Source organism: Kogia breviceps, chromosome 11, assembly GCF_026419965.1.
Source record: "Kogia breviceps isolate mKogBre1 chromosome 11, mKogBre1 haplotype 1, whole genome shotgun sequence".
NCBI classification, from domain to species: domain Eukaryota; kingdom Metazoa; phylum Chordata; class Mammalia; order Artiodactyla; family Physeteridae; genus Kogia; species Kogia breviceps.
In genome coordinates this window covers 75744851-75763821 of record NC_081320.1, presented here as the reverse complement: position 1 = coordinate 75763821, position 18971 = coordinate 75744851, and positions in this window count along the sequence as shown.

Here is an 18971-nt window from a genome sequence, read left to right as displayed (position 1 = left end):
AATACTGATCAGACTAATACACCATAAGACACAATGCTAAACAGCATACTTTTAAAATATATGCCCATGGCCCAGGGAGCATATTCTAGAATTGGTTCTGGAATGGGACTCTTTTTTTGTTCTAGTAATAATTACTAGAGTGGTAGAAAAGTGCATGTGAACTTGGAAAAGTCTTTAACATAGCCTCCAAAGTGGCAACCGTACTCAGACGTAAGGTACCAGTGAGGTAACAGAAGAAAATCATGTTGGTGAAGAAGAATTTGACCATGGCTAGGGAAACCAGTACAGGGGACTAAGCATGGCATTAGATCTCTCCTATCTCTTCTACTTGAGGGGAAATATTACAGCATATCTCTCTGTCCTCTTTTACATCATTAAATTTTTCCTCTACTCTTATAATTCCCACAAGACACATGCTGTTATTATTCTCTCATACAATAAATGTATAATACTACTAAAAAATTTCTTTGAAACCACTTTCTTCTTTAGCTCCATAGTTTTCTTCCATTATAAGAAAAAATACTCTTTATAGGGTCTCCTATATTTACTGCATATAGACTAAAATCTTTTCTGCCAGTCTCTCCTAAATCTAGTGTATTCAAGCATTCTTTCCCATCACTCTACTGTACTCTACTATCCAAGGATACCATTAATCTCTATGTTATTTAATCCCTTATTTAATTCTCAGTTCTAATTTTACTTGACTTAGCAACAGCATTTATTAAGGTTAATCATTTGACTTCTAGGACACGACTCTTATTTTTCCTCATACCTCTTTAGTGCTTTCTAGTCTCATTTTCTCACTTTTCCTATTTTCCTAGAGCTTTTAAATCTGAGGTACCCAAATGCTTAGTTCTTAGACCTCTCCTCTTCTCTAACTACCAACACTCACTTGTTTGGTAATCTCATCCGTTCCTATTTCTTTAAATGTCATCTGTATGCTGATGATCTTCAAATTCATATCTCCAGAATGGACCACTCTCCTAAAATCTAGACTAATAGGCTCAACCTACTAGTCACCATCATAACTTTCATATCTAAATTGCATCTCAAACTAAACATGCTCCAAACTGATGCTGCCCTCAAACCAGCACCACCCATAGACTTGCACCTCTGAATGAATGACAACCATCTTTTTCAATTTGCTCTATTAAGGACACATGAAGTCATCTTGACTCCTTTTATTGCCGCCTCACTCCCTTCACCTAATCCATCAGGAAATAAGTTGAATTTATTTTCAAAGTACAAACAGGTTTGACCATTTCCAATGCTGGTAATCAAATCTCTCCTGGATCTTTGAATTAGCCTTATATCTAACACCTCACTTTCATTCTCCCTCCCCTAAAATATATGGCATCCAGATAATTCTGTATAAACATGTTATATCACTCTTCTGCTGAGAATCATCTACTACCTACCATTTTAAAAATAATTTTTATGATAATAAAATTGTTTTATTTATTCTATTTATTATTTACTATCTTTATGCTGCTTCCAGTACTCCCCACTACAGTGTAAACTGAAAAAATGCAAAAAATTTATTTTTGAGTCTCTAACATCTAGAACTATGTCTGCAAACAATGTTCATAAATATTGGTGGAATGAATGGACACATTGTGAAGTATATTATAATTATCAGAATAATATCATGTCTAGTTAAGGGTGAGTTGATAAAAAATAAAATCCAGAATCACAAAAATGGCTTGTAATAACTAGTAGCATAAACTTATAATAAGAGGAAAAAGCATTCCAAAATTAATTATACTATTTGCTAGCTATAAATCTTACTAAACTTCAGTTTTGTCACTTTCAAATGGGAGTAATATATTATAGCTGATGATATGCAATATTGATAAAGTATATTAAGACATTGTCCCAGTAACACACAATTCCTAATGATATAAGCCAAAAAGATACGTGTAAGATTGAAGTCCTTGGGAAGGTGAAGGATATGGAGTTGGGGCCATTACCCAAGCACAGGGATTTCCCTTTGACAGAAGCAGGGTGTTTTGTAGCCTTGTAGAAGAGGAAAAAGGAGAATATGCACATGGACACAGTGGAGAGAGAAGCTCTGAGAACTTTTATTTCTCAATATAGTGAAGCAATGTCGTTAGCTAAGGAAGGTTGGTAAGAGCAAGATTTTAGTGAAGATAAGATATAACATAGCTGTTTTAGAAAATGGGAATGTGAGTTATTGCCCTCACTCATTGTTCATCGCTCCCTATATTTTACACTATCCTGTGGGTGTATTTGAGGATGTGTGTGTGTGTGTGTGTGTGTGTGTGTGTGTGTGTGTGTGTATAGACTAAATGGGATAAATTTAAAAGAATTTAGCTTTGTTTACTTATTCACTATCTATATCTTCACACTTATCATTCCAGGATATCTATAAGTATCTTTCCACTTACCTATAACTTTTTCTTATCCACAGTGTATAGCTTCACACATATCTTTCCAGGATAAACAGCACATTCTTTTCTCAAGAGAAGATTTATCAAAGTAACAATGATGGGTTGAGACATGTATGAACGTGAAGTGAAGGATAATAGTGCTTTTGACCCAGAACCATGCTGGAAGTGCAATGAGAACTGGTTATGAATTACCATTATGGTGTCAGTTCTTAAACCATGACCTGCTGGCCCACTGAGTGCTATCAAGTGAACTGTGACAAGGTAATTTCCTATCCATGTGTAAATCCCGTATTAAAAAAGGTCCTGGGCATTCTCTGTATGAATATACTGTAGCAAATTGAAAGTTCTGCAGCAGATGAAAATCATTAAGAAACATAAAAAAGTTTTAAAAAAGGAATCTCCCAAGGAAATGTTAGACAAAATTTGTAAATTGAAGCTCAAATGTCTTTAGAGCTTTTATACTTTGCTTATTTCTGGGATACATCATGGAGTGTTGCTTCAGAATTTGTTTCAATTTGTTTTTCTTCTTTAGCATTGCTAAGCATTGGGCTTATAAAATTGTCCTAAAATCACACAATAGAGTGAATTTTTAAAACAGTAAAATTTACACTAGGGAAGAAAGAAGAGAGATTTCTCTTCACTTTGAGATCAAACTGCGTCCAGAAAATCTTCTTTTTAAATTTAATTTTATTTGATTACTTTGCTGAAAGCTTTCTTGATTTCTCTCTCAATTCTTTGCTCTCACTTCCCTCATTTTTCTTGAATTTTTGCTGGATCCTTTAAATGCAAATCTATAGGTTAAGTTTTCAAACACGTATTGAAACTTGACAATTGAAAAATCAATTACTTTCTTCCTCTTCATTCCCTTTCACTCTTTCTTCTTGATTCTTCATTTCAATAATTAATTTGGACAGAATTAATCCTATAATTATCTCTCAGTTTATCTAGTTAAAGTGACAAATGCATTACTATAAGTAGTTGCACTAACATACAGAAAATATTGTATTAACTTTCAAACTCATTAATTTGTTATATAAAGTATTTACCAAATGGCAACTACATTATAGAACCAATAGTAAAGGTTTTCCAACAGCCATAGCTGAGGATCATTCAGTGGTTTGAGGCAGTTGAAAACTCTAGTGAGAACCATTGGATCTTGAGCTAGATTGCCTGAGTTTGAATTTTGGCTTTCACAATTATTATTTGCAGGACTGTGCACAAGTTACTGTTATAAATATAATACTATACTGTATTACATACTGAAAAATGAAGGTAACACTAGTAATTTTCTTATAAAACTTTTATTGTGATTCAATCAGATAAGACATGAAAAGACTTAACACTAATGACTAATATAGAATAAGGGTTGAATGATGTTATTTATTTTCAAATTGAAAGCATAATTAGTTACTTCTTCCCTAAATATTTCCACAAACTTGTGGCACCATTTTCCCATCTTCTTTTATGGGCAATGTGGTAGGAAATCAATAACAGCATTTCTACATATATTATGGTATTAGATATATATTTTTCAATCATCTCTATATTCGTGTTGCTCTTCATAATGGCCGTATACCTTGAAGTGTAAATAGTGGTGGAATATTACTCAGTATGTGAAAGAATGCAAAATCTTAAGAATTTCTAATGTTATAAGGAATATTATGTGAATTAAAATATAATACACATTTATCGTAAACTATTGTCTTTTATGTTTATAAAATACGGGGGAAATACTGGAATAAAATATACTGATGTTTATGCTGATTATCTCTGGTTTATGGGAATATGAAAGTTTTTTTTTTTGTTTTTTAATGGACTTTAGAGCAGTTTTAGGTTTACAGAAAAAAATCTGCAATAAGTACAGAGTTCCCATATAGTTCCTCTCTCCTCATGTTTGCACACAATTTCTATTATTAACATCTTGCATTAGGGTGGTGAACTCATTACAATTTATGAGCTGGTATTGATAAAGTATATTAGTAACTAAATTCTATAGTTTACATTAGGATTTATTTTTTATTGACCAGTTATACACATTTTGTCAAATATATGTCATGAATCCACCATTAGAATATCATGCAAAATAGTTCCACTGCCCTAAAACGCCTGAGCTTTAGTACACACTGTGAAATGATTCCCACAATCAAGTTAACACATCCACCAACTCAACATGGTTACTTTTTTGTTGTTGTTAGGTTGCTTAAGATCCCTCAGCAAATTTCAAGTATACAAAGCAGTATTATTAACTATAGTCACCATGCTTTACTTTAGATCTTCAGAACTTATTCATCTTATAACAGTAAGGTGACCAACCTCTCCCCATTTTCCCAACCCCCCAGCTCCTAGCAACCACCATTCTATTCTGTTTCTTTTTTTTAAGATTTCACATATAAGTGATACCATACAGTATTTGCCTTTCTATGTCTGGTTTATTTCACTTAGCATAATGCCCTCTAGGTTCATCCATGTTAATTTAAATGGCATAATTTATTTCTTTTTTATGGCTGAATAATATCCCATTATATATATTTATGACATTTTCTTGATACATTTACCTGTCAATAGACACTTCAGTTTTATTCCATGTCTTGGTTATTGTTTATAATGTTGCAGTGAACATGGGAGTACCGATATCTCATCAAAAGAATTATTTTGTTTCCTTTGGATACTCAAAAATTAGATTGCTAGATCATATGGTAGTTCTATTTCTAATTTTTGAGGAATATCCATACCATTTCCATAATAGCTGTACCACTTTACATTCCCACCAACAGTGCACAAGGGTTTTCTTTTCTCCACATCCTTGCCAACATTTGTTATCTCATTTTTTGATATTAGACATTCTAATTGGTGTAATGTGATATAGCATTGTGGTTCTAATTTGCATTTCCTTGATTAGTGATGTTGAGCATCTTTTCATATACCTATTGGCCATTTGTATGTCTTCTTTGGAAAAATGTCTATTCAGGTCCTTTACCTATTTTTCAGTTGGGTTATTTCTTGTTGTTGCTTTTTTTGTTTATTTCCTATTGAGTTGTATGAATTCCTTATATATATATATATATAGGAAATTCATCTTTTATTGGATATATGGTTGCAAATATTTTCTCCCATTGTATAAATTGCCTTTTAATTTTGTTGATTGTTTCCCATGCTGTTCATAAACTTTTCAACATTGAAAAGGAAAAAACACTTCCAAACTAACTTTATGAGGCCAGTATTTCCTTGATACCAAATCAAGACAAGAATACTACAAGAAACGAATATCACAAACTAATATCCCTAATGAATGTAGATGCAAAACCCCTCAACAAGATTTAAGGAAACCAAATTCAACAGCACATTAAAAGGATAATATACCATGTTCAGGTGGGATTTACCCCTGGGATACAGAATGTCTCAACATACATAAATCAGTTAATGTGATACACCACATTAATAAAATGAAGGATAAAAATCATATGATCCTCCCAATATATGCAGAAAAATCATTTGACAAAATTCAATATCCATTCACGATAAAAACTCTCAACAAATTGGGTATAGAGGGAACATACTTCAACATAATAAAGGCCATATATGACAAGCCCACAGCTAACATCACAACCCACAGTTTCCTCTAAGATCAGGAACAAGACAAATGTGCCCAGCCTCACCATTTCTTTTCAACATAGCACTGCAAGTTCTAGACAAAGCAATTACTAAAGAAAAGAAAAAGCCATCTTACTCAGAAAGAAAAAATAAAATTGTCTCTGTTTGCATATGATATGAACTTCTATATAGAAAACCTTAAAGTCTCTACCAAAAAACTCAGAACTGATAAATTCAGTAAAGTTGTAGGATACAAAATCAACATTAAAAAATCAGTTGCATTTCTATACACTAAGGAGCAATTATCAAAAATGGAAATTAGGAGAACAATCCGGCTTACAATAGCATCAAAAATAAAATACTCAGAAATAAATTTAATCAAAGAGGTGAAAGATCTGTACACTGAAAAGTGTGAAACATTGATGAAAGAAATTAAAGAATACAAAAATAAATGGTAAGATATCTCATGCTTATGGACTGTAAATATTAATGTTCTGAAAATGTCTATACTATTCAAAGCAAGCTACATGTGCAATGCAATTTAAATGTAAGGCCTGAAACTGTGAAATTACTAAAGAAAACATTGGGGAAATTTTCTTTAACATTGGTCCTGGAAATGATTTTTTGGATTTGACACCAAAAGCATAAGAGACAAAAGCAAAAATAAACAAGTGGGACTTCATCACTTTACTATTGATTTGTGTTTTTATACTTAAAGTAGGTTTCTTGTAGACAGCATACAGTTGAGTTTTTTTTTAATCTATTCTGTCAGTATCTATCTTTCAGTTTGTGTTTTTAGATCATTCAAATTTAAACTGAATATTGATATAGTTGGGTTACTAATTATCATATCCATAAGTGTTTCTATTTATTTCCTTGATCTTTGTTTACTTTTCATCTTCCACTCATTTTCTGCTTTCCCTAGCTTTAATGGGCATTGTATATGGTTCCATTTTTTCTTTTCTCTTAGTATATGAATTATTCTCAGTTCCTCTCTTCTACCATTTGTAATATCGATGTCATGTATTTCATATATCCAAAAACTATAATCATCCAATATATTGTTATTACTATTTCAAATAAACTGTTATCTATTAGACCAGTTAAGAATGGCATGCATACCACAGTAAAATTAAAATTCAGAGTCCTCTTTTATGACGCACTATGTTAGCGTTTGTTTAAATATTTTCTTCATATGTGCTCTGGTTTATAGATTCTACCACAGTAAAATTAAAATTCAGAGTCCTCTTTTATGACGCACTATGTTAGCATTTGTTTAAATATTTTCTTCATATGTGCTCTGGTTTATAGATTCTACCTTGATATGTTTTATATTAATTTTTAAGTGTTATTTCATTAAGAAAGTTTTCACCCTTGAAAAATAGCATAAAATAAAAGTTTTCCCAAACGTTAAGGTAGTTCAGGTTAATGTCATGACATTACACATGTAAGGATTTCATCAAAAAGCAATTCTAAAAAAAGAATTGGAGTTCAACAAAACATTTTTATAGACTGTCCAAAGAGAACAAGCAAATTGATTAAAACCAATTCTATAGAATATATATTGGGGAAGAATGAGTGTGTTTTGAAGTAAAAAATTAGTTTGGATTTGAAAGAATTCTTTCTACTATTCAGATTTGCAAAACAGTGTGCTCATATTTTACATTTAACTCTTCTAGTGAAAAAAGGATGGTATTAAAATAAAATCATTTTTAGAGAGTAAAAGTAAAGAATGGGAAGTTCTAGTCATGTAACTTGGAGAGCTAACTTATCAAATAAGAATTTAAACATGTGAAGAAAAGTCAAAATTATGATTTTAACAAGACAATGGATTTTGAAAGCAAGTCAATAAATTCAAGCAAAGAAGAAAAAATCAACTAAAGCAAAGTTTTGGCTGCGAGCCTCTCCTTAAGTAATTTAAAATTTGTTAACATACAACTACGCTTAGATAGAATACTAAATGTTGCACAAAATAAGCAATAAACAATAAATTCATTACAGTATTTATAGCCAAGAGGATTTAAACAATTACTTGCTTTTTTTTTTTTTTTTTTTTTTTTTTTTTTTTTTTTTGTGGTATGCGGGCCTCTCACTGCTGTGGCCTCTCCCGTTGCGGAGCACAGGCTCCGGACGCGCAGGCCTAGCGGCCATGGCTCACGGGCTTAGTTGCTCCGCGGCATGTGGGATCTTCCCGGACCAGGGCACGAACCCGTGACCCCTGCATCGGCAGGCGGATTCTCAACCACTGCGCCACCAGGGAAGCCCTTACTTGCTTTTTTTCAGTGTATTTGTTTGTTTTAATGGAAGGTATTTGGAAGCATTCGTTTCCCCCCCCCTTTTTTTTTTTCTTTTTGTAAGGGGAAGTGTAGAGAAACATAGATCCCCTCTTCCTGACAATATTAAATACTTCCCAAATGGCCCAAATTAGGTCATGGCCAGGCAAGTTTCCCAAGAAAAGGAGAAAGTTCACAGAATGAGAGTTTTGTACAACATGTATGATGATGGGGTGAAAGATAATAGAAACAAAACTAAATTAAAGTTATATTTGGGGAAAAAATAAAATGATGAAGTTGGACACACAAAGTTTTGAAAAGGAGTTTTTGCATGTGGTCTTAATTTCCTGGAATCATGGTCTAATATTTTATGAGATTAACACTGATGAAAAATCTCAACTAATCCCCAAATTACCAACTAATAGAATTAACTAATTCATGCAGTTTAGAGAATGTTTATTACATAATTGTGTGGGGGGAGGGATGGTATGGGTATGTGAATTATGTCCTAAACACTAAGGGAAAATGTTATCCATCTTTTTTTTACAAAGAAAATGTTTTCGTATCGATTGGAAAGATATATCAATATACAACATCATTCTTCAGTGTAGCAGCTCCCCAAGCTGCCTGATCTTGAGATATAAGTGCTTGATAAATAGATCCTTAGCCCCTCCCCCTGGAGATTCTGAATCAGTGTCACAGGATGGGGAGCAGAGCTCTAGAATCTGTCTTTTGAATCACACAGGTGATTTTTATGATCACACATTTGAGAAAGGACCATTTTGTTGGGCAGCAAGAATTACATCCAGAGTTTTATGTATTGTTCCAGTAATGTCATATTGCTCAGTTCAGTTTCTCTGCTGAGAAAAGGTCTCTCTCCGGATCTTTTTATCTTCCTAAAGCCAGATCAGACACCAACTCCCTAAGCTCATTTATTCTGTGATATCTATGTACTTCACACATATTATTGTTTTTCATGAATAAATTTTTTATAAATTGTTACGTTATAGTGGGAAGCAGCTGCATAAAACAGGGAGATCAGCTCGGTGCTTTGTCACCATCTAGAGGGGTGGGATGGGGGGGTGGGAGGGAGATGCAAGAGGAATGGGATATGGGGATACACGTATACGTATAGCTGATTCGCTTTGTTATACAGCAGAAACTAACACAACATTGTAAAGCAATTATACTCCAATAAAGATGTTAAATAAAAAAAAGTTAGCTTATATTTATATTTATTAATAGTAACAATCTCAGCCCACCCCTTATCAACATCCAAAAAACCTCTTCTTAAATCATATTTAATCCCCAAAGACAAGAGCGTAGTCTTATTTACTTTTCAACATGATATAGCTATTCTACATACAATAAAACATACTAAACCTTTTCCCAGAAGACAAAGTTTCTACTCCTGACTGATTCACAGCATCCTTTTGATATTAAATAATTTTGAAGATACAGTCAGACACTAGTCAAAGTGGTAAGGATCCTAGTTAAAGTGGTAAGGATGGTAATTGCTATTGCAACAGGGAAAAGTCCAGCATGAACTGAACTCAACTTCACAGAAACAAAAGGCAAGAGAGTTTTTAAAGGTTGGGATGTGCTAGGGGAAAGGCCCTGAAGGATAAAAAGAGGGGGTTTGGTTCATGTGACCAGACCACATGGGTGTGCTAATTGGTGCTTGTTTGGAGGAGAAACAAACCTCTCCTATCTTTAAGACAGGAGGCAGTGGTACAAGTTGGAGCATGGTGCCCACCAAAGTTAGGTCCTTACCCTTGCAGCTGAGCAGGTAGTGTTGTGAGAGTTAGCTCCCTGGAAGCTTGCATTTCCAAGGGACAGCTCTTAGGTCCCTGGAGAGACAGTGATTGTTGGGGGGAGATTTACATCTCAAAAGTTAGAGAAAGGATTTATAATTGCAAACTTTCTAAAGTAACTGCTCTAAGAGGAGGTTCAGGGGCCTATCTTCCAAGCACCATGTTTTGGCTAGAACAAAAAATTTTCCTGGCAGGACTGAGCTTTCTCAGCCAGGCATTTTATGGGGTGGCCGGGGTCGTCCTAGGGACACAGGCCTTAAGGTGTTAGAATATATGCTTGAGCTCAGTCAAGTCTCCTAAAGCAGGGATTTGAATGGAGTCATTATGTGCCAAATGAACTTTTATAATTTTCCATACAAAGTTATAAAGTTAACTATTATTAACAAATATTATGATAGATTATGAGTGGATAAAACAAGTTAAGAAAACAAAAAGTTTGTTTTTATATACAAACAAATTCTTATGAAAATTAGGAAAAATACTTATAAAAATTACAGTCTTCATTTCTGAAACTGGTCACCACATGGTTATATTTGGTATTTATAACTACTTTCTATTGCTAAACATTCTACATGCCTTTTGCCCTCAACAAGTAGTTCATCTGGTCATGGTTGGGATTAACAGCAGAGAAGATATTGCAAAAGAAAAGGTTAGTAAAATTGAATACATAGCAATAGAAAATATGTAACATAAAACATAAAAAGAAAGGGGAGTTTAGAATAAAATGAATATATCATCAGTGATCCGTGAAAACTTCAAGTAACCTACTGTATGTAAATAGTCCATAAAAGAGATGAGAGAGAAAACATTTTTTGAAGAAATAATGGTGGAAAATTTTTCACATTTATTAAAAAACATAAAAATCACAGATCCAAGAAATTCAATGAACCCCAAGTGCAAGAAACACAAAGAATAAGCAATAAGTCAGAAAAGGAATAAGAAAAAGTGAAACATGGTAGTTTATTTTTCTTATTCTAAATTGAGCTAAGAGATAACAATGTTTAAAGAAATAATATAACAAAGTATTGTGTATGTAGAGCATAAGTAAAACTGAAATCAATGACAACAATGTCACAGGGATGAGAGGGAGGAACATGGGGTATTTTGTTGTAAGTTTCCTGCACTATTCATGAGCAGTATGGTACTATTTTAAGTAGCTTTAGATTATTCAACAATCTATCTTGCACACGCTTTAGCTACCACCATTGTTTACGTATAAATGACAGCTTAATAGATTAGACAAAACTGGAGCATAAAAATTTTCAGTTAAAATAAAGAAGTCCATAAAAGGAGGGAACTAATCAATGAACAAATGTAATGAACAGAAAAGAGCAAGATTTTAATCCAAATGTATTAAAAACCACTTTATAACACAGTTAAAAGGGAGAGATTGACAGATTGGATTAAAAAACAACTAAGTGCTATCTATATAAAATTGATAATTTTTTAAAAAGCAGATAGATTAAAAGTAAAGAGATGCAATAAGATATAACATGTTAACACTAATCAAAGGAAATTTGTAGTAGTTATAATTTCACACAAAGCCAACTTCTGTTGGCTTTGTCAAAGAAGAGTATCAGGGATACTTTACAATGATAAAGGGGTCACGTCTCCAAAAAAGACATAAAATTCCTAAACATGGATTAACCATATCACCCTGGGTGAATATGAGGAGGCCAGACACAGATCAAGAGCGGGAAAATGGGAAAGTTTTACAGTTTGTTATACTTACAGTCCCCTGGGAAGAACACAGTATAGCATCTAGGGCCACTCAGTTTTCTGTGGAAGAAACAGGAATGTCAGGGGAAGCAGGCTTCAGAACGACTAATTTGATTAATTTCAGCAAGCTCTGGGGCACGGGTCTGTCTCTGATTGTCTACTACCTCACCCTGGGGCAGTTAGGGCAGGTACATAGTGGCCCAGATTGTGAGAGTCAGATGCCCAGTAGAATGGTTGGGAATGTGGACTTAGATGCTCAAGAAGAGGGAGTGACTGGTCTCTAGCCAGGACCTCGAAACCGGGCCAAGACAGCATTTAAAAATATATATATATTACACCAACATAGTGTCAAAATATATGAGACCAAAACTGATGGAAATTAAATAAGAAATGGGCAAATCCACAAGTATAATTGGGAATTTCAATACCCCTGTCTCTTAATAATTGATAGATCAAACAGGCAGAAAATCAGTAAGAATATAGGGCTGAACAGCACTGTCAACTTGACCTAATTGACATTTATAGAACACTCCAAACAAAAACAGCAGAACACATATTCTTCTCAGGCTCACACAGAATTTACCAAGATGGATCATGTTCTGGGCCATAAAACATACCTTAACAAAATTAAAGAATAGAAATCACACCAAGTACATTTAAGATCATATAATGGAATTAAACTTAAAATCAGTAACAGAAAGATAGCTGAAAAAGTCCCAACTACTTGGTGTAAATAATCCATGGGTAAAAATAAGATGACCGGGCTTCCCTGGTGGCTCAGTGGTTGAGAATCCGCCTGCCGATGCAGGGAACAAGGGTTCGTGCCCCGGTCCGGGAGGATCCCACATGCCGCGGAGCGGCTGGGCCCGTGAGCCATGGCTGCTGAGCCTGTGCATCTGGAGCCTGTGCTCCGCAACGGGAGAGGCCACAACAGTGAGAGGCCTGCATACCACAAAAAAAAAAAAAAAGAAAAAAAAAAGATGACCCAAGATAAAATAAAATTTCTTTATAACTGAATGAAATTGAAATTATAACATCAAAATTTTTGGCATGCTGCTTAATCAGTGCTTATAGAGGTAAATTTATAGCAATAAATGTAGATATTAGAAAAGGAGAAAAATATAAAATCAGTAACCTAAGTTTCTACCCTGAGACACTGGAGAAAATGAGTGAATTAAACTCAAATTCACTCATTCTATTAAATTTTAATTCTATTAAAAGCAAATAGAAAAAAAGTATTAAAAATTAATGCAGAAATCAATGAAACTGAAAACAGGAAAAAACATGGAGAAAATTAGCAAGACAAAAATCTTGCTCTTTAAAAATAAAAATAAGACAGGTTACCATAGACAGGGTTACCTAGACGGAGTAACCAAGAAAACAAGAGAGATGACACAAATTATCAGTATCAGAAATAAAACAGCAGTCAATTACCACTGATCCCATGGAAATTAGTAACAGAAAACTATGCACCACTCTATGTCTATACATTTGATAACTTAAGATATCATGGACCAATTTAGTGAAAAAGACTAAGTACCAAAACTCACCCAAGGAAGAATAGATAAACTGAACACCGCTGTAACTATTAAAGACTTAAATTAGTAATTAAATGCATTCCAAAAATAAAACAATAGTAATAAAACACTATGCCCAGATATTTTTTACCAAATATGTAAGGAAGAAATCATATGACTTTTACATTATGGCTTTCAAAATGATAAAAGTGAAGGGAACACTACCAAACTCATTTTATTAGGCCTGCATTACTTTAATACCCAAACTAGATAGAGACATTACAAGAAAACTACAAACCAATCTCTCTCATGAGTACAGACACAAATCTCTTTAACAAAACATTAGTGAATAAATCCTGCGATATATAAAAGGGATAATATATCATGAACTGTGGCTCATACAAGGAATGTAAGGCTTATTCAGCATTCATAAATCAATAGATGTATCGTTACAAGGAAAACAGTAAGAGTTTCTGGGAGGCTTACATGGTTTCGAGGACAAAAATGTAAAGCAAGGACCCACTGAAGAAGAAGGTCCCTAAGAAAGGCCCAGGATCCAATTTGAAATGCCCAAAGGACAACCTTCTTTGAAGAATTATAAGCTAGAAACACACCAGCTCACTCAGCCCTATCAATTCAATCTTTGTATGAATATGGTATCCCCATACTCGAGCTGCCTGCCAGAATGAAGTCAATACCAGAGAAAGATAATGTCCAAAGGCTCAAATTATCACTTCAATTTCTCATGCACAAAGTCTGATAGCTTGGTATGCAAATCAAATAACCCTTCTCAAAAAAAAAAAAAAAGTATTGAGCAGAGATGATGGCGGATGGATGACGAGTATTAGAATCACTAGACAGCATCCCTCACAGCCTGCTTAGTGAGGAAACTGGAACTTAAAATCATGCTCATTCCAGGGCCCGTCTTCTTGTTCATTATCATGTCACTCTCCAAGATTCTCTCCACGGAGTAGAAGACTGACAAATAGACAAACATAACTCATGGCCATGATTATAATGACAGACATAAGTATAAGTGAAGAGAGAGACTCACTTTGCCTTAGATATCAGGGAAGACTTTCAGTGAATAGAGTTTGCTTTATTTGATTCTGCAGTTTCCCTGAAAGCTAGTTCTCCAGAAGATTCCTATACCATAGAATATTATAGGTTGAGTTGTGACCCACAAAATACCTGTTGCAGTCCTAACCCCAGGTACCTGTGAATGTAACCTTATTTGGAAATATGGTCTTTGCAGATATAATCAAGTTAAGGTGAGGGTGGTTCCTAATTCAGTATGTCTGGTGTCCTTATAAAAAGAGGAAAATGCCATATGTAACAAGGGCAGAGACGGAAGTGATACAGGTACAAGTCAAGGGAAGCCAAGGATAGACGGTCACCACCAGAAGCTGGGAAGAGGCAGGGGAGGATTGTATCCAGAGCCTCAGAGGGAGCATGGCCCTGCTGACACCTTGATTTTAGGCTTCCAGCCTGCAGAACTAAGAGAGAATGAATTTCTGTTGTTTTAAGCCACCTAGCTTGTGGTAATTTGTCGCTGCAGCCCTTGGAAACTAATACCTAGACTGCCCAGGAACTCTAAGCCTCTGAGACAATTTTATAATGTTGCAGAGGAGCAGAGCATCAATAATGATGAGAATTCTGAGTGGATGGAATCAACCAGATAGGTCAGTACAGTAGTCTGGCTACCCAAAACCCTTTTAGATAGCAGTCTTAAATTTGTGGAGAAGGTCATTAGTTCTCAAGAAGTTATGATTGCCTTAAGGAAGAGGAGAGAGCAGACTCCTGGACACAAATAGTCTATCCAGCAGACAGGAATTCCTTTGAGATGGGATTGTGGTAGAGGGGTCCGTCAAGGTGATAGAGAGTTTTCCAACAACACAGGATTCCCATGAGGGAATAAACTGGTGGAAGAAATCCAGGAAGGCAAGCTCCTTTTCAGCATTCATGTGACAAGCAAATAATGCCCACTTCCCCTGAGTGATGTAAATGATTCATTTCTTTTTACAAAGGAGAAAAAAGCTATGCCTTCCCCACCCTATACATATCTGTCATATATGGAAAAACTGAAGTTGACAAGTGTGTCCCAGTAACCTAAGTGATGTGCAGTGACAGGCATCACAAATGTTTGCTCCTTTACTTTTTTCTCAGCACAAAGCAAGGGCAGTGTCCTTAGTGTCTAGTACAGTGCCTGACACATAGCATCTGGTGGATGAATGTTCACTGGCTTAATGGGAATGTCTTCCAACTCTAACACTCAGCTACTCTACAATCACAAGAGAAATCTAGGTGAACAACCTATTGATTCATGTACCCTTACTTTGCCATTTCAAATTAAACCCAGCACACTCACAGAGAAACTGCACTGACTGTAGCTATCTGGTATGTGATTCAGATTAATTGCCTCTGCAGTCATTCATGAGTTTTGGCACTCTTTGTATTTTTGGTAAGCAAGACTAGGGGAATTTATTTCTGGCAGTCTACATCAATCTTTATTTGGACAACTAAATGAATCGCTACAAAGCCCCACTGTCAAAATGGTCAATGTGATTTGGTAACACAGAGTCGGTGATTACCTGGCTTTACAGGGTTTTCTGTTGTTGAGACTATCACTTGCATCTTTTGACTACAAATATTTGGGGCATTGAGCCAGTTCCCATTTCACCACATAAAACTGATCTGAGCATGTAGAAACCATACCAATCAGCACTTTTCATAAAATGAAACTATTTGCAAGGTCCCAAATGATAGATAACGATGAGGAAATGATTTGTACTGGGCTTTCAATGTAAATTTTCAGAAGTAACTTTGCTCCTAAGTGGTCCTGGTTTTCACCAGGTGCCTTGCTGTAATTATGAATAGCATTCACTTTTGATTCCCAAATTATCCCTGTTTGATTATAAATGATATGGTCACACTTGTAATGTAACACCTTCTTTGAGGTTTCATAAGTGAATAGAATCTCTCAGCCTGGGAGGAATTAGATACAAATATTTACAGTCTTCTGGAAGTGGCAAGACAGGAGATGTAGCATATATGACACAGTTTCAGCTAAGGGAACAATGGGTCAAGGATAGAGGATGGGTTGATGTAAGAACAAACAAATATATCCAGGCAGAAAGGGGAAATGAGAGATCATCACTTGGGAAAGAATATAAAAGTATCATAGTACCAGAAAGCCTCGAAAAGTTCAAAAATGAAAAGTCAGCAAAATTTGGGAGTAACAATTGTATAAGCTATTTTTTATGGGGTATCTACTATGTGCCAGAACCTGGGCTTAATAATTTATGTACAAAAATGTATTAGATACCTCTATCAATCTAGGAAATGTAGTTTTGTGTCCATGTTTTATAGATAAAAATGGAGACTCAGAGTTTAAATAATCTGTTGAATGAGTTATACAGTAGGACCTTTGTGAAACTGGATCCACCTGGTTTGCAAAACCCTGTACCCTTAAGTGCAGCACCTTTTGACCTTTCTACAGGCTCTATGATTGATGACTTCTGATTCCAAGGCCTTATACTTCGTGTTGCATGAAGCATGGAAAAATCTCATAGGATTTCATGAAAAAGCAGAGAGAAAAAAACTGAAAAATGGCAGAAAAATAATTTTCCCAAGGTATCAGTGGGACAACATTAGGACAAAAATACAAGAGATTTCAATCTAGTGATGATACTTCTACCTATTGATAGCTCAGCAATAGAAAAATAAAGAAAATGAAGAATTAGAAACATGTATTTTTTAATCATAGTTTCAGAATTAAGCTGAAATTTACATGTAGCAGCAGAGTCCTTGTCAACAATTTATTCCTTAAGGTTCTACTGGGGAAATTCTATGTACTTGTCAGCTTGATATTTACTTCTAAATACTACTTGAAAGAACTTTAAAAATTATGTTTGAGATTAATAATTTTCAATATGCAGGATAAAAATGTAAATATTTTCGTGGTCATTTATTCCTTGACCAATCTCAATGGTCTTCAAATCTCAGTGCAAGCTATCTTTGAGGTTATCCCCAGTTTTCCCAGGAGTCGTTTGCGATTTATTTTTACTTAGTTTCTAGTTCATTCTTGTTCATTCTGTTAAATCCATAGGTGACTTCTCAGCAGCCCAGAAATCCCCTGACACAAGTATCTCTACTTTAATATTCTCTGTAAATAAAACACAGAATTTTGTCATGAGAGGAAAGACTGTGGCTTCCACAAGGCACAGCTCTAGAACATTTCTGAGGATGAGATTGGTTCCCAGTGGGAATAATGACACCTTCAGTTACCAAGAAAACACATTGATTGAAATCTGCACCATTTGCAGAGCATGCACAAGTGACCACAGAATTTACTAGGATGAAACTCTCTTTCCTCTAGAGATTTAGACCATGTATTATCCAAAATTCAGCCACGTGGAGGTACCACTGACTACTACCGTAACAACCCTTGTATCCTTCCACATGGGAGAACTGTTCCTTATTGTTCCCTTCTTCACATCATTCCAATTGTTCATTCAAAAAATCTTGTCAAGTCTACCTCGCTCAGTGAACACCATCATCCCTGCTTGCCAGGAGCATTGCAACTGTCTCTTCATTGGTCTACCTGCTTCTATTTTCTCTTAGGTCAACAAACTTCTATAAAAGGTCAAACAATAAATCTTTTCAGTTTTGCAGCCCATCCATTCCCCATCACAGCTGCTCAAATCAGCTATTGTAGCAGGAAAGAATCATAGTCAACATGTGAATAAATAGCTGTGGCTGTGTTCCAATAAAACCTTATTTACAAAACCAGGAAGCAGCCATGGAGTCACAGTTTTCATAGTTTGATGACCTACAGGTTGTATTAAGTTATGTCTCTTAGGAGAAAAAAATAGGAAGCAAATAGACAGTATTCATGAATTAGAACAAAGTCTCATATTTGGCATATATGGCTCTGTGCAGCCCTTTGAGGCTTATTCCTAACCTATCTTTTGTGCCTCATCTCCTGATACTTCCATCCATTCACAGTATTAGCATGATATCTGGCATGTAATAGGTAATTTATAATATAATTAATTCAAAAGTCAATCAGGCATTCTGAGTGCCTACCATGTACAGGTATTGTTCAAGGCTTTGGAAATACAGCAGTAAGTAAAACTTCTGGTCTCAGGCAACTTATATTCTAATAAGAAGGAAACATGAAAGAAGCAAGGAAAGGAATACATAGTATGTCAGGTAGCACTAAAAATAACACAGAACCAAGTAATAAAGAGTGAAGAAGAATCCTCTTTCTATCAGAACATCAAGAAACTTCTTATGTACAAGTTGACCTATAAGCATACTTGAATGAAGTGGGAAATTAACTCAATGCCTCTATAATAAGTGTTGAATAAATGAATGAATTGTAAGCACAGGTGCATTTAAGTGTCTCATAGTTTTCTGCATGCATTTGACTCTTTTGTTGCTCAGGTTTCTGCTTCCCCCATATTGAGATAATAAGCTAGTCATCATTAATGATTTGGAGGAGGGTCTTCAATGTATCTGAGTGACATAACTTACTCTCATAACTTGTAGCAAATCAACGTGTCCATGGGGAGTTATTTTCACTAGTAGGAGAAGTAGAGCCTCCCTCCTCTGTGCCAAAAGAGAAGTATCAGAATATTTGGA